Here is a 13,932-nt window from a genome sequence, read left to right as displayed (position 1 = left end):
AGTTTAAAATAATATAAATTTTATAATATATAATATTTATAAAAGAAGATTTTATAAATAGCTCAATAACTTTCAATAATATATTTTTTTACCATAATTTTAGAAAGTTATTTTTTATAAATAAGTTACGGATAAAAAATTATAATATTTTTTAAAAAATAAGTATATTATTTTTATAATATATAGTATGAACATTTAAATAAATTATGTTCATATTTTTTTAGCCATAAATTTTTATAAATTAGTATTTTATAATATTTTTATAAAATGTAAATCATTTTTTATAATATACTTTGTGGTCATAACTTTAGAATTTTTAGGATTTAAATAATGTTTTTTTATAACTTTATAAAATACATATAATTTTTTGTAATATATATTTTTAGGATTTATAATATAACTTTAGAAATTTTTTGTCATAATCATCCCAAGCACTTATACGTATTCATACTTATAATATAATTTTTATAACTTAAAATTGTATAAAAATATATATTTTTTAAAGTTAAATCATATATGAATGTTTGGAAAATCATAGGACATTGGATTTGGGGTGCAAGAGTAAATCTAGGGGGGCTGGTAGGGGCTGGGCCCCCTTAAAATGGAAAATTTTTTATTTAGGTTATTTATAATTTATAAAATTTTAAATTAGTAATAGTAAAATTACACTTTGGCTCCCAAAAAATAATAAATTTTAATATAATCATCTAAAAATTATAAAGATATAGATTATTAAAATGACGAAATTACATTTTTACTATCATAAAAATATATAATTTAATTCTGGTACGCCAAAACTATTTTCTGACTTCAACCCTGTGGGGAGTAATACCAATGCAAGTACTCCAATTCTCATCCTCCCTTTAAGAAAAGTGTAATTCGGATGCTTTAATTACATCTAATTCTGTGAGACCCACAAATTAATATGACTACCCAAACATGCTACTATTGTGTAAACAAGCAATTACACTCATATCCAATTACTATAACTTTAGAAATTTTTTGTGATAATCATCTCAACCACTTATATGTGTTCATGCTTATAAAATAATTTTCGTAACTTAAAATTGTATAAAAATAATTTTTTAAAGTTAAATCATGTATGAGTGTTTGAAAAATCATAGGGCAATTGAATTTGGGGTGTAATTATTAATGCAATTACTCCAATTTTCATCCCTTAAGGATTGGAAAATGTAATTAGGATGCTTCTAATTTAATGGGGCCCACTAATTAAGGTAGCTATCCAAACATGCTACTATTGTGTAAATATAAGCAATTACACTCATATCAAATTATTAGACGACTTTTCAAAATGAGTAAACTTTAATTAGAATCTATAAAAAACCAAAAAATATTCTTTCTAATAATATTTTAATATAAAATGTTATACCCTAATTCTAATCCATATAAATCTAATTTTTAAATATAAAATCTAATATCCCACTTCAAATCTATATAAATCTAGTAATTTTTGTTATTTTTTTTCATGTTTTAATTATAGGAAAATAAATAGCAAATATATTTCCATGATTGGAAATACATTTTTTATTTACTAAATGTGTTCTTCAATTTTTTTAAAAATAAAAAATAAAAATCTTTTTTTAAAAGTGAGTATAAAAATAATAATATGAAATATTTTCAAAACCAAACACATTAAATATTTGGTACACTTTTAGTGGAGCTTTTAGACTTAATAAGTAGGGCCAAGGGGTTGACAAGTGTCTTATAAGAGTATAATAAAATATTTAAAAATAAATATTTAAAAAAACACATGTTAATTTTTAAAAACTACTTGTGAAATAAAAAAAGTATACTGGCAGTGCACCAAATACTCAGACTTAATATTTTATTAGAAATTTTATGCTTAAAAAATAAAATACATTATTTCCTTATCTATAATATATATAAAAAAACACAAGTTCGAAAAAATTTTTAAACTGATGAGAATACCATTTATTTTTTATCATATTACTAAATTCAAATTTAAAAACAATTCTAATATTTAATTTAGAATTATTAGTTTTGAAGAGCTCAAATAAAATAGAAGTTGTGATATTATACATTAAAAAATAATTGTACTTTAAACTCAATATGAGTAAAGCGTATGTTGAGTGAGATTTTTTGGCTGGAATGCTGACTCGATTGGGATTTCACTCTGATTGGATTGTCTTCGTCTTGAGGTGTGTTTGTTCCATTTCTTATACAGTTAAGATTAACGGGGAATCCAGCAAATGGTTTTCTCCTTCGCGTGGTTTGAGGCAAGGGGGTCCACTAAGCCCATACCTTTTTTTATCTGTGCAGAAGGATTTTCTACGCTTCTCCATAATGCTCAACGGGAAAATTTAATGCGAGGAACTCTTATAGGCAGAGAAAGAATTTTGATCAATCATCTGTTTTTTGCAGATTACTGCATTCTGTTTGGAGATGCATTGAGGAAAGGGGCAAATGTAATGAGGGCCATTATATCGAAATATGAACAGGCCTCAGGTCAGCGGGTAAATTTTGAGAAGTCTCTAATTTATTTCAGCAATAATGTAGATCCAAGTGTCAGGGAGGAGGTGACTTGGGTGTTCGAGTTGCTACAAACCCAGAGAATTATCTGGGGCTTCCTATGACGATTGGACGGAAAAAAAAGTGGGTTTTGCTCATTTTGTAGACCGTTTTAGGAAACGCATTAAGGGTGGAACTTGCGATACCTATCTATGGGTGGTAAGGAAGTTTTTGTTAAATCGGTTCTTCAAGCCATCCCCGTCTATGTTATGCAGTGTTTTGTACTACCTAAACTGCTTTGCCGAAAGTTGGAGGGTCTTTTAAACAAATTCTGATGGTCTAACAATAAATCAGCAAAAGGGATTTATTGGAGTAATTGGAATGCATTGTGCAAGCCTAAAGGTGCTGGTGGGACGGGCTTTCGAGATTTAGCTTTGTTCAATCGTGCTTTGTTAGCTAATCAAGTTTGGCGCATTTTTTCTAAGCCCGATTGTATTTTATCGAAGATTTTAAAGGCCCGTTATTTACCCTTAACAGACATTTTATCAGCCAAGGTTGGTACTTACTCTTCTTTTACCTAGAGGAGTATATGTAGCGCTCGGGAGCTAATTGCTGATGGGCTGGTTTGGCGTATTGGCAATGCAAATAGTGTGAACATCTGGAACGATCCTTGGTTGCTTGGCTATGACAATAATAGGTTATTAGTGCAAAACATTAATACATCCTGGACTACTATGAACCAATTAATAGATGTTGCGACTAATACCTGGAACAGGTAGGTGATCTGCAATTTGTTTGATGAAGAACAATCGAATCGGATCTTTACCATTCCTCTTGCTTGTCGAAATACACAGGACATGTTGGTCTGGAAGTTTGAAGCTTTCGAGAATTATTCAGTGAAGAGTGGGTACAGAGCTTTGATTACAGACCGTTTACAGGCTAGCAACTATAATGGATACAATGATAACAAATACAGAGAATTCTACAAAATTCTTTGGGAGTTACAGCTTCCTACAAAAATTAAAGTCCATGCATGGAGAATTTTTAACAACTATGTATCACACTTTGTTAATCTCTTTCAAAGACGTCTCTTTGTGGATGTGGCCTATCCTCTCTGTAAAGAATCCCCGGATGACTTTGATCATCTTTTATGGAAGTGTGGCATTTTGCAGCAATTATGGGTCTCACTCAATATTAGCTCTGTTCCGAACGATGTTATCTTGCATGGCAGAGAAAATTTTGTTAACAAGATTATTGAGACGGATGTCAGCTTGAGACATGTTCTTATTATTTCTTTATAAGCCCTTTGGACAAAAGAAACAAAATGAATTATGAAGGTAATAAGTACTTTATGCAATATCTTGTTGATTTTATTAGAGGATACTGTCAGGAAATATCATCTTGTCATACAAATCTGCAAGTTTGCTCTGTTCCTATGAGGAATCAACTATGGCGTCCCCCTGATAGTGGGATGGTTAAGTTGAATTTTGACGCATCTTTTCTAAAAGATTCAAGAGTTTCTTTTGCAGCAGTTCTAGTTAGAAATAATGAGGGGAAATTTTGGGGGCGTGCACTTACCCTTTCAGAGAAGTGGTGGATGCGACGGTTGCGGAAGCGAGGGCGTGCAAGAGAGCCATGATGTTTACGGCTGATATAGGGTGGAAACGAATTATTTGGAAGGAGACTCTCTAACTATTATCAAGAAATTGAACACTGAGGAGGAGGACAAATCACTCCTTAGACCAATTATTAACAACATTCGTGTTCTTAGGCAAAAATTGGAGAATGTCTCATACCTATTCGTGCCAAATGCGGTAAATAGGGCAACGCATACATTGACCTTAGAGGGGCATCGTCGTCAGATCGAGAGCTTTTGGTCTCAAGTTCCACCAATATCAGTCAGGAAAGTTATGGTGACGGACTGGGAAGATTGGGTTCAGAGAGGTTGAGGGGTTGGGCATACTTTGAAGAGCGAGATGATACCGTAGACTCCCCTAGGTTGGATTTCAAAGTTGTCTTCCTCCATTGCTCGGTATCTGTGTAAATCTGTGTGGGAAAGGTAGACATTTCGTCTGATATTCTGTTGGCTCTTCAACTCTAGTGCGGGGTGGTTTTGCTTGTGGTTTGGTTTTCTGTATGTCGGTGTGGTTGACTAGTCTTGTCAATTCATTTTCATCTGTGGTTTTTTTGTGTGACTAGTTTGCTTTTTAGTTTTGTCGCTTCGTTTATCTGTTTTGTATTTTGAATTTTTACCACCTAGGGCCTGTTTCTATTTACGAAAGAATATCAGTTTTTTGCAAAAAAAAATAATTATAACTTAATTTACAATTATTAGTTAAAAAATTACTCTAATTTTAAAAAAAGTTATTACTTGAATTAAACTCTAAATATAAAATATATGAAATAATTATACATAACACCCCAAATCCGACCTAGACATTAAGGTCGAATATGGGGAATTACATTAGTTGTCTAAAAACTTTTGATTAAATCAAACTTAGTTATCATTTCAGAAACATAAAACTTGACAGAACTCTCACAAACGTTCAGTAAAAACTTAAGTTCCGAAAACACATATTTCAAGTCTAGAAATTTAATTCAAATTTGTTTGCTTCAAAAGTACCAATTTTTGGGAAATTTTTTCCAGTTAATGCTAGCACTTGTTTAAAACTATTTATTTATAGAAAAACACTAAGAGTTTACTTAATTTCAACGGGAAATTCTTCAGAGTTTTTGATAATACTCTAAAATGACGTGTTTTTATATATTAATCATGTGTTTATTTTGAGCTCGAGCCTACTAATTTGAGCTATTTATGTCTTTTTATCTTTTAGGGACTAAATTGGAGGTGAAAAGTAAATTCAAGGGAAAAAGCGTCAATTTGGAGATTAAATGGGCCAATATGCAACGTGGGATAAATATGGTGCCAAAAGTGCGAACATGGAAGGCACAAGGACTTAAAAGCAAATAGAAGAGATTTTATTTTGGAAGACTCTATTTTCTTTTATTCTATTAGGATAATTAATATTAAGATAATTATTAGGATTATTCAAATTTAGGATTTATTTTAATTATCTTTGTTTATCTTTAATTAAATGTATTTATCTTTTTAGAATTTAAGTTCAATTAGACTATCTCCCTAGCACTATAAATAGGGGGTGAAGTGACTCTATTTGGAGGATCCTTTTCTGTAAACACTCTCCTCCAAAAGTCTTTTGTTCTTTCATATTTCTTTTCAATAAAATTTCTTTTTCCATATTTTTATTTATTTGCTTTCCCTCTATTATCATGAGGCACTAAAAACTCTTCTAGCCAAAAGTTGTCAATATTTCCCCAAAAAGGGTTCTTGAGGCTTAGAATCCGTACTTAGCATTCTCGCCAAGTATTCATCGTTTCTCCGCACTACGGGCTGACGCTTCCGTCCATGGCCCTTAAGAAGTAAGCTTTTCAGCATATGCAAAGGCGGCCCCTTTGTATGTTTTGGAAGGACTGCATAGTCGGTTCGTTAACTTACTCGTCAGAGGTTGGCGAGCCAAAGAGACAAAATGGCGTGGGATTCGTCATTGAGAAGCGTTGATCTAGCATAGATTACTGGCTAGAGTCAGGTTCCCTAAAAATCGTAAATCTAATCTTTGGAGCTGGTGGTCTTAGGCGTCCTCTTCCACTATAACTGGCTTACTTGAGTCGAGAAGGATCATCCAAAAGCCAAGGATTGAGCTCAAGGCGGAATGAGACAACCGGAGGCTGGAACTTTCCCATAAGAATTTCTTTTCTCTTAAAACTCTCTTTATTATTTTTATTATTTTGTAATCATAATTTCAGTAAACTTTAGATTCTGTTTTTATTTTATTTTCGCTTCCAAAATCAATTCTTAAATTCTGTTTTTATTTTTTTTCCAGGAACGCAGGTTTTCTTAGGCAGGATTCTGCCCAGGATTTCAAGAGACAAGCATTCGTATAATCCGGTCCCTGAGGATTCGACCCTACTTCCCCTTTACTATTTCTTTTTCATTATTTTACAGGGAATAGGATATTTTGGTGCTCTCAACGACCGCATAAATTTTTGGAGCCGTTGCCGGGGACCGGCAACATACTAATCTTGTTTTTCTTTGTTTTCTATTACCAGATGTGCTCCAGGTACTCTTGCGTTCGACTTAGAAATCGAAAAGACTGCGAAAGCTAATCGAAAGGAAACAAAACTAAGGAAAAAGCAGTCAGTGGTGGTTGGAACTCAAGCAATCCACCGCCAAAAATTAGAATCGACGACGAAGTAGAGTCTAGGGTTAACGAAAACCCTACTCAAACGTTAGAAAGTAAAGAAGAAGAAGTCGATTCCCCTGAAGAAGTGCTGAACACTATGGTTGACGAAAACCCTAATTTAACACCTCAACTTATGGCTCAGACAATTCGGCAACTAGCTGAAGCGCCGACAGAACAACCGCCACTATGCATCGCGTATCCTACTATGGATACTGATTTTAAATTAAAGTCAGGCGATTCAGCTACTGCCAACTTTCCGTGGGTTACAAAATGAAAACCCCCACAAGCATTTAAAATAATTTCATATGGTTTGTTTGAGTATGAAACCTTAGGGGGTAACTGAGGATCAAATTAAATTGCGCGTTTCCCTTTTCTCTAGCAGATTCAGCTAGGGAATGGTTATTTTATTTACCTCCTGGATCCATTACAACTTGGGCTAATCTATCTCGTTTATTTCTTAACAGGTTTTTCCTTGCATCACGAGCGGCTGAGTTAAGAAGAGAAATCGTGGGCATAAGGCAAAAAGACGCAGAGACTCTATACGACTATGAGAGCGATTTAAGAAGTTGTGTGCAAGTTGCCCACAACACGGTATAACGGAACAGTCTTTGCTCCAGTACTTTTATGAAGGCTTGAAACCCATGGAGATGAATATGGTAGATGCCGCGAGTGGAGGAGCGTTAGTCAACATGACTCCACAACAAGCAAGAGACTTAATCTCCACAATGGCTGCGAATTCCCAGCAATTTCGAGCCAATCCTGAACCCTCTAGAAGGGTTCACCAGCTAAGTAATTCTACCATTAAAGATAGACTGATAGACTTACTAATATTTGAATTCCCTTGTTATAGAAAAATCGAAACCAACCCGAGTATGTGGAATATGTGCTACACCTGAACATACGACTGATGCGTGCCTTAGTCTGTGTGGCGATTCTATGGCCCATTTAGATGCTGTGGGAATTTCCTGGGCCACCACAAAGACGATACGATCCTTACGCCAATACCTACAACCCAAATGGAGGGACCACCCTAATTTTAGTTATGGGGCTAATCTACGATATAACCAGCCATACCAAAATCGGGCCCCACAACAGTCGCAAGATTCAGGTAATTCTTTAGAAACTTTGGTCAATAAATTAGCAACTAATGTCCTTGATTTCAACAGCAAACTCTCAATTTCCAAAGAGAAATGAAGGGTTTTCAGCAGAAAACTGAAGCATCCATAAGGGAGTTGACCATATCAATTGAGAAATTAAACTCTTAAGGGAAACTGTCATCACAAACAAAACCAAACCCGAGGTAGAATGCGAATGCAGTAACGTTACGAAGCGAAAAGATCCTGGAACCAGTTCCTGGTAAGAATCTTGGTCAAGAAATCGCCCAGGAAACTCCAGGAAATGACGAACAGATCCGAACGAAACCCTCACTGCCGAAAATCTAACCTCCATTCCCAGGACGATTAAATCAATGTCGAAAAAGTAAGGAAGACAAGGAGATCCTCGAAACATTCAGGAATGTTGAGATCAACTTACCACTGTTAGATGCCATTAGACAGATTCCGCGGTATGCCAAGTTCCTCAAAGAACTTTGCACCAACAAACGAAAACTAACAGGTAATGAAAAGGTAAGTGTTGGTGAGAATGTTTCGGCAGTTCTACAGCGAAAAATGCCGGTTAAATGCAAAGATAGGGGTATGTTCGCTATTCCATGCAAAATTGGCCATTGGGAATTAAGAAGGCTATGTGTGATCTAGGGCCTCAATAAATGTAATGCCTTATTCTATTATGAATCACTTAACGCGAGTTTTTTGACAAAGACAGGTGTTATTATTCAATTGGCAGACAGGTCTATTGTGCATCTCGAAGGAGTCCTCGAGGACGTCTCGGTAAAAGTTAATGAACTTATTTTCCCTACAGATTTCTACGTAATTAAGATGGAGGAGGACAACACTGCTGGATCTTCAGACCTCCTGTTGGGCCGACCCTTCTTTAGTACTGCTAGCACCAAGATCGATGTCTGAAGCGACACTCTTACGATGGAATTGATGGGGAGATCGTGAAATCAATGTTTACGATGCAATAGCCATCCAAGCGAAATTTTGAGCGTAAACCGCGTGACCTGATGACTCATTAGTGGACAAGACTTTGAGTCGACTTATGAAGACAAATCTGAATATAGATATAATGATTATGAATTGTAAGACATTATACACCATCAGAAACTAAATCTATCTCGTGTGCAAGCTCCAGATTTGGAATGAAACCACTTCCGCGCATCCAAGTATGCATTTTAGGAAAAGGTAATACCTACCATTAAATTTCAAATAAACTCTCTAAACCCGAGGAGGAAAGTTGATCCAGGTACAAAGAGTCAAAGAGGTAATGCTGACCATGCTGACTTGAAGGGGATAAGCCCTTGACATGCACCCACAAATTACTGGAGAGAACACGAAACCAAGGAGAGAGGCACAAAGACGCTTAAACCCGAATATGATGGAGGTGGTGAAAAAAGAAATAATTAAGCTGCTAGATGCTGACATCATTTCCCCATTTCTGACAGCAGATGGGTAAGTCTGGTACAAGTCGTGCCCAAAAAAAGGGCGTGACAGTAAAGAAAAATGCTGAGGGCGACTTAGTACCGGTCCGAGTGCAGAACGGGTGGCGTGTCTGCATCGATTACAGGAAGTTGAACGCTATACTAGAAAGATCATTTCCCTCTTCCTTCATAGATCAAATGCTTGAACGTTTAGCTGGTAAAACTCACTTTTGTTGTCTTGATGGATATCAGGTTTCTTCCAGATCCCTGTTGCGCCAGAAGACCAGGAAAATACCACTTTACATGCCCGTTCGCACGTTTCATACAGGAGGATGCCATTTGGACTTGCAACGCACCAGCTACCTTCCAGAGATGCATGATGAGTATATTTTCTGAATATGTAGAAAAAATTATTGAAGTTTTATGGAAGATTTACCGTGTATGGAAAATGTTTTACTGAATGCCTTGAAAACCTTATGATAATTTTGAACAGGTGCATAGAATTTAATCTTGTCTTGAACTATGAAAAGTGTCATTTTATGGTAGACAAAGGTTGATTCTAGGTCATATAGTCTCATCTAAGGAATTGAGGTTGATAAGGCCAAAATTGACATTATAAATTCTTGCCATATCCTCTACTATTAGAGAGATACGTTCTTTTCTTGGCCATGCAGGATTTTACAGGCTTTATAAAAAACTTCTCAAAATAGCGAACCATGTGCGAGCTGTTGCAGAAAGACAAAAATTTGAGTTGACTCAAATCAAGGAGGCTTTTGATACACTTAAGCAAAAGTTGGTAACCGCCCCTATAGTACAAGCACAGACTGGAACTATCCTTTAAATTATGTGCATGCAAGCGAACGTAGTGTGGGAGCCGTATGGAAAAGATAGCGAAAGAGCTCATTCATTGTACGCCTCAAAGACCTAGATGCTGCACAAACAACTACACAACCACAGAAAAAGAACTTTAGCTATTGTGTTGCTTTAGATAAATTCGATCATATTTACTGGGATCTAAGGTGATTATTTTTTCTGACCATGCAGCTCTTAGGTACTTAATTGCAAAGAAGAAGCAAGCCAAGGCTCATTAGGTGGATTTTATTGCCTCCAAGAATTGACATCGAGATTCGTGACAAAAAAGGGTGTGAAAACCTGGTGGCCGACCACTTGAGTAGGATAAAAACTCCATTTGATGATGATCCCATAAAGGATGAGTTCCCCGATGAAAGCTTATCCAACCGAGGCTTACTATCCGTGTATGCAGACATAGTTAATCTCTTAACCACGGGATCGCTGCCCACTGAGTTAGCTCAATCCGTAAAAAACAAGCTTAGACGAGAAGCTCGATTACATATGGGACGATCCATACTTGTGGAAACATTGCTCAGATCAGATAATACGATGATTGTTCCAGAAACCTGAGGTACCTCTATCCTTACTTTTTGTCACACAGAACTTGTGGAGGTCACTTTGGCCCTAAGCGGACAACTCACAAGGTATTGGAGTGTGGGCTATATTAGCCTTCATCTTTCGCGACGCTTTAACTCTGTAAGTCTTGCGATAAATGTCAGCATACAGGTAATATCACTAGACGAAATCAAATGCCCCTATCCCCGATTCATGTATGTGAGATTTTGATGTATGGCGGCATTAATTCATGGGCCCCTTTATTCTCGTTTGGAAACGTATATATACTTCTGCAGTAGACTATGTTTTAAGTGGATAGAAGCAAAGCCACTCGCAATGATAATGCTAATACTGTTGTGGAGTTTCTAAAACACCTATTTTTTCTAGGTTTGGAACACCTCGAGCCTTGATCAGTGATCGTGGAACCCACTTTTGCAACAAGGTCATGGAGGCACTATTATCAAAATATGGGGTTCATCATCGTATAGCAACAGCCTACCATCCCCAAACGAACGGCCTGCAGAGGTTTCAAACAGGGAGATCAAGTCAATTTTGGAAAAAACGGTTCGACCCAACCGTAAGGATTGGAGTCTCGGCTCAATGACGCCTTTGGGCCTATCGGACGGCGTATAAGGGACCAATTGGCATGACCCCGTATCGACTTGTTTTGGCAAAGCATGTCATCTACCAGTAGAGTTGGAGTATAAAGCTTATGGGCTATTCGACAATGTAACATGGAGTTAGAGCCCGCGGGGAAGGCAAGGAAATTGGACATTCAAGAATGGAGGAATTCGCATGATCCTACGAGAATGCTCGAATTTATAAGGACAAACAAAGAGTTTCATGACAAAAATATAGTTCAAAAGCATTTCTCAGTAGGATAAAGAGTTTTCTTTATAACTCCGTATTAAAGCTATCCCAGGTAAGCTTCGATCTCGGGGCAAGGACCTTTATTGTGACTGAAGTATTTATAAATGGCGCAGTGAAATAGAAGTGAAGAATCAGGAAAGCGGTTCACAGTCAATGGTCAACGGCTGAAGCCATTTTACGAGAATTCCAGGCCCACACGGTCGAGAAAATCAATAGAACCACCATAAAACCATTCAAGGCGTCAGCTAAACGACGTTAAACAAGCGCTTATTGGAGGCAACCCGATCTTTCTTTTTATTTTTTTTATTTTTTTTTTTTATTTTTTCTTTTATTTTTATTTTATTTTAGTTAATATTAATAATTTCTCTTCTCCATTAGGTGAAATGAAGCGAAAATCAAGAAAAAAAGAAAAATGTGCACAAAACAACCTATCCATCTGCAAACATCTTTCAGCCAGAACTAGTCCGTCATTTCAGCCTTAAATCCCCAAAACTGCAGCAAACCCCTTTTCAGCAAATAAACCCAAACCTTACATTTTTCCCCAAATTTTCATAACCGACTCCTTTCTCCTCCACCACCACCTGATTTCTTAGCCACCATGGGAGAACCCGAACCGAACAAATTGCCACACCCACCCGCTCCACCTCTGCCGCCGCCATCTTCTCTCCACCGTGTCCCAACACGGTAACTACATGGGGAGTTTTTCTAAATTTTTTTTCTCCACTATTTTTTTTCCTTTTACTTTCACATCGAGACTTTGTTTTTAAGTGGGAGGCATTCTTCGTTGTTACTGTTATTATCTGCTATTTTTGCTATCATATTGTTGTTGTTGTTTTGTGCTCGTTTCTGCCTATTTATTTTAGAAATCTCCTTTTCATGCCCAAATTTTACAGAATTGCCTATTGTTTGACTTTCATGCATGATTCTTACTTCTAAGGAATTATGATTTTTCCCATAATGATTCATCTCACGTTTTATTTATTAGCTAAAAATAATTGTGATTAATAGGGTTAATCATCTTGCTTTTGTAAATTGATCAGTTTATATAAAGTGAACACTAAATGATTGATCTTAATTAATGTTCATGGCATTAGGTATATTAACTAACTTATTTTTTTTTTGACTAAAATTTAAAATTTAATTTTATTTCCAGGAGTACATTAGAAAAGAGGAATATTGTAAAATATGAAATAAAAATATTAATGTATCTAATAAATGGTTTGTGCATTCATGGTTTTGAGTAAACTCCAATAAATAAATATTTAGAATCGGTGTCTGGACTGGAGATTTAATTATGAGGTCGCCCTTGGGTGGTGGTCTTAGTAGGTTTGGTAATTTACCTAAATGGCATAACTCAAGTCGATCTTAATTTTTGTGAAATAATTGGAATACTTTTTCTGTTTTACTTTAAAGCAAGCTTAGAGGTCTCTTTATTTTTCATATGCTTTTAACTATTTTTATGAAACTTTGGAGTGGTATTTCTTTTTATGGCAGAATCTACTTTCACAGTCGATAAAACCAACTTGACGGCAAGCATGGCTAAGTAGGGGATTTGATAAACTCTAAAATGACGTGTTTTTATATTTAATCATGTGTTTATTTTGAGCTTGAGCCTACTAATTTGTATTTATGTCTTTTTATCTTTTAGGCTAATTGGAGGTGAAAAGTAAATTAGGAAAAAGCGTCATTTGGAGATTAATGGGCCAATATGCACGTGGGACAAATATGGTGCCAAAAGTGCGACTGGAAGCACAAGGACTAAGCAAATAGAAGAGATTTATTTTGGAAGACTCTATTTTATTTTATTCTATTAGGATAATTAATATTAAGATAATTATTAGGATTATTCAAATTTAGGATTTTATTTTAATTATCTTTGTTTATCTTTAATTAAATGTATTTATCTTTTTAGAATTTAAGTTCAATTAGACTATCTCCCTAGCACTATAAATAGGGGGTGAAGTGACTCTATTTGGGCATCTTTTTCTGTAAACACTCTCCCCAAAAAGTCTTTTGTTCTTCATATTTCTTTTCAATAAAATTTCTTTTTCCATATTTTTATTTATTTGCTTTCCCTCCATTATCATGAGCCACTAAACCCTTCTAAAAGATTGTCAATATTTCCCCAAAAAGGGTTCTTGAGGCTAGAATCCGTACTTAGCCTTCTCGCCAAGTATTCATCGTTTCTCCGCACTACGGGCTGACGCTTCCGTCCATGGCCTTAAGAAGTAAGCTTTTTCAGCATATGCAAAGGGCTGCTTTGTATGTTTTGGAAGGACATAGTCGGTTCGTTAACTTACTGCGTCAGAGGTTGGCGAGCCAAAGAGACAAATGGCGTGGGATTCGCCAGAGAAGCGTTGATCTAGCATA

At 35.7% G+C, this 13,932-nt stretch overlaps 1 long non-coding RNA gene across 2 annotated transcripts; it reads right to left on the bottom strand.

Annotated features, from left to right (window-relative positions):
* Positions 1–2,037: 2,037 nt before the first annotated feature.
* LOC121232241 (uncharacterized) lies at positions 2,038–4,736 on the bottom strand. Of its 2 annotated transcripts, XR_005930591.1 has the most exons (4): positions 4,287–4,732; positions 4,069–4,138; positions 3,257–3,709; positions 2,038–3,172 (listed from the first exon to the last, which is right to left on the bottom strand). It is a non-coding gene; the product is annotated as an uncharacterized lncRNA (long non-coding RNA). The 2 variants fall into 2 exon arrangements; XR_005930592.1 differs by lacking the exon at positions 2,038–3,172 and having other exon boundaries at positions 3,285–3,709; positions 4,287–4,736.
* Positions 4,737–13,932: the final 9,196 nt, after the last annotated feature.

The sequence above is a fragment of the Gossypium hirsutum genome, chromosome A07 (assembly GCF_007990345.1).
Source record: "Gossypium hirsutum isolate 1008001.06 chromosome A07, Gossypium_hirsutum_v2.1, whole genome shotgun sequence".
In the NCBI taxonomy this organism is placed as follows: domain Eukaryota; kingdom Viridiplantae; phylum Streptophyta; class Magnoliopsida; order Malvales; family Malvaceae; genus Gossypium; species Gossypium hirsutum.
Note: the sequence above shows the minus strand (reverse complement) of the source record. Positions and strands in the feature narration are given on the sequence as shown.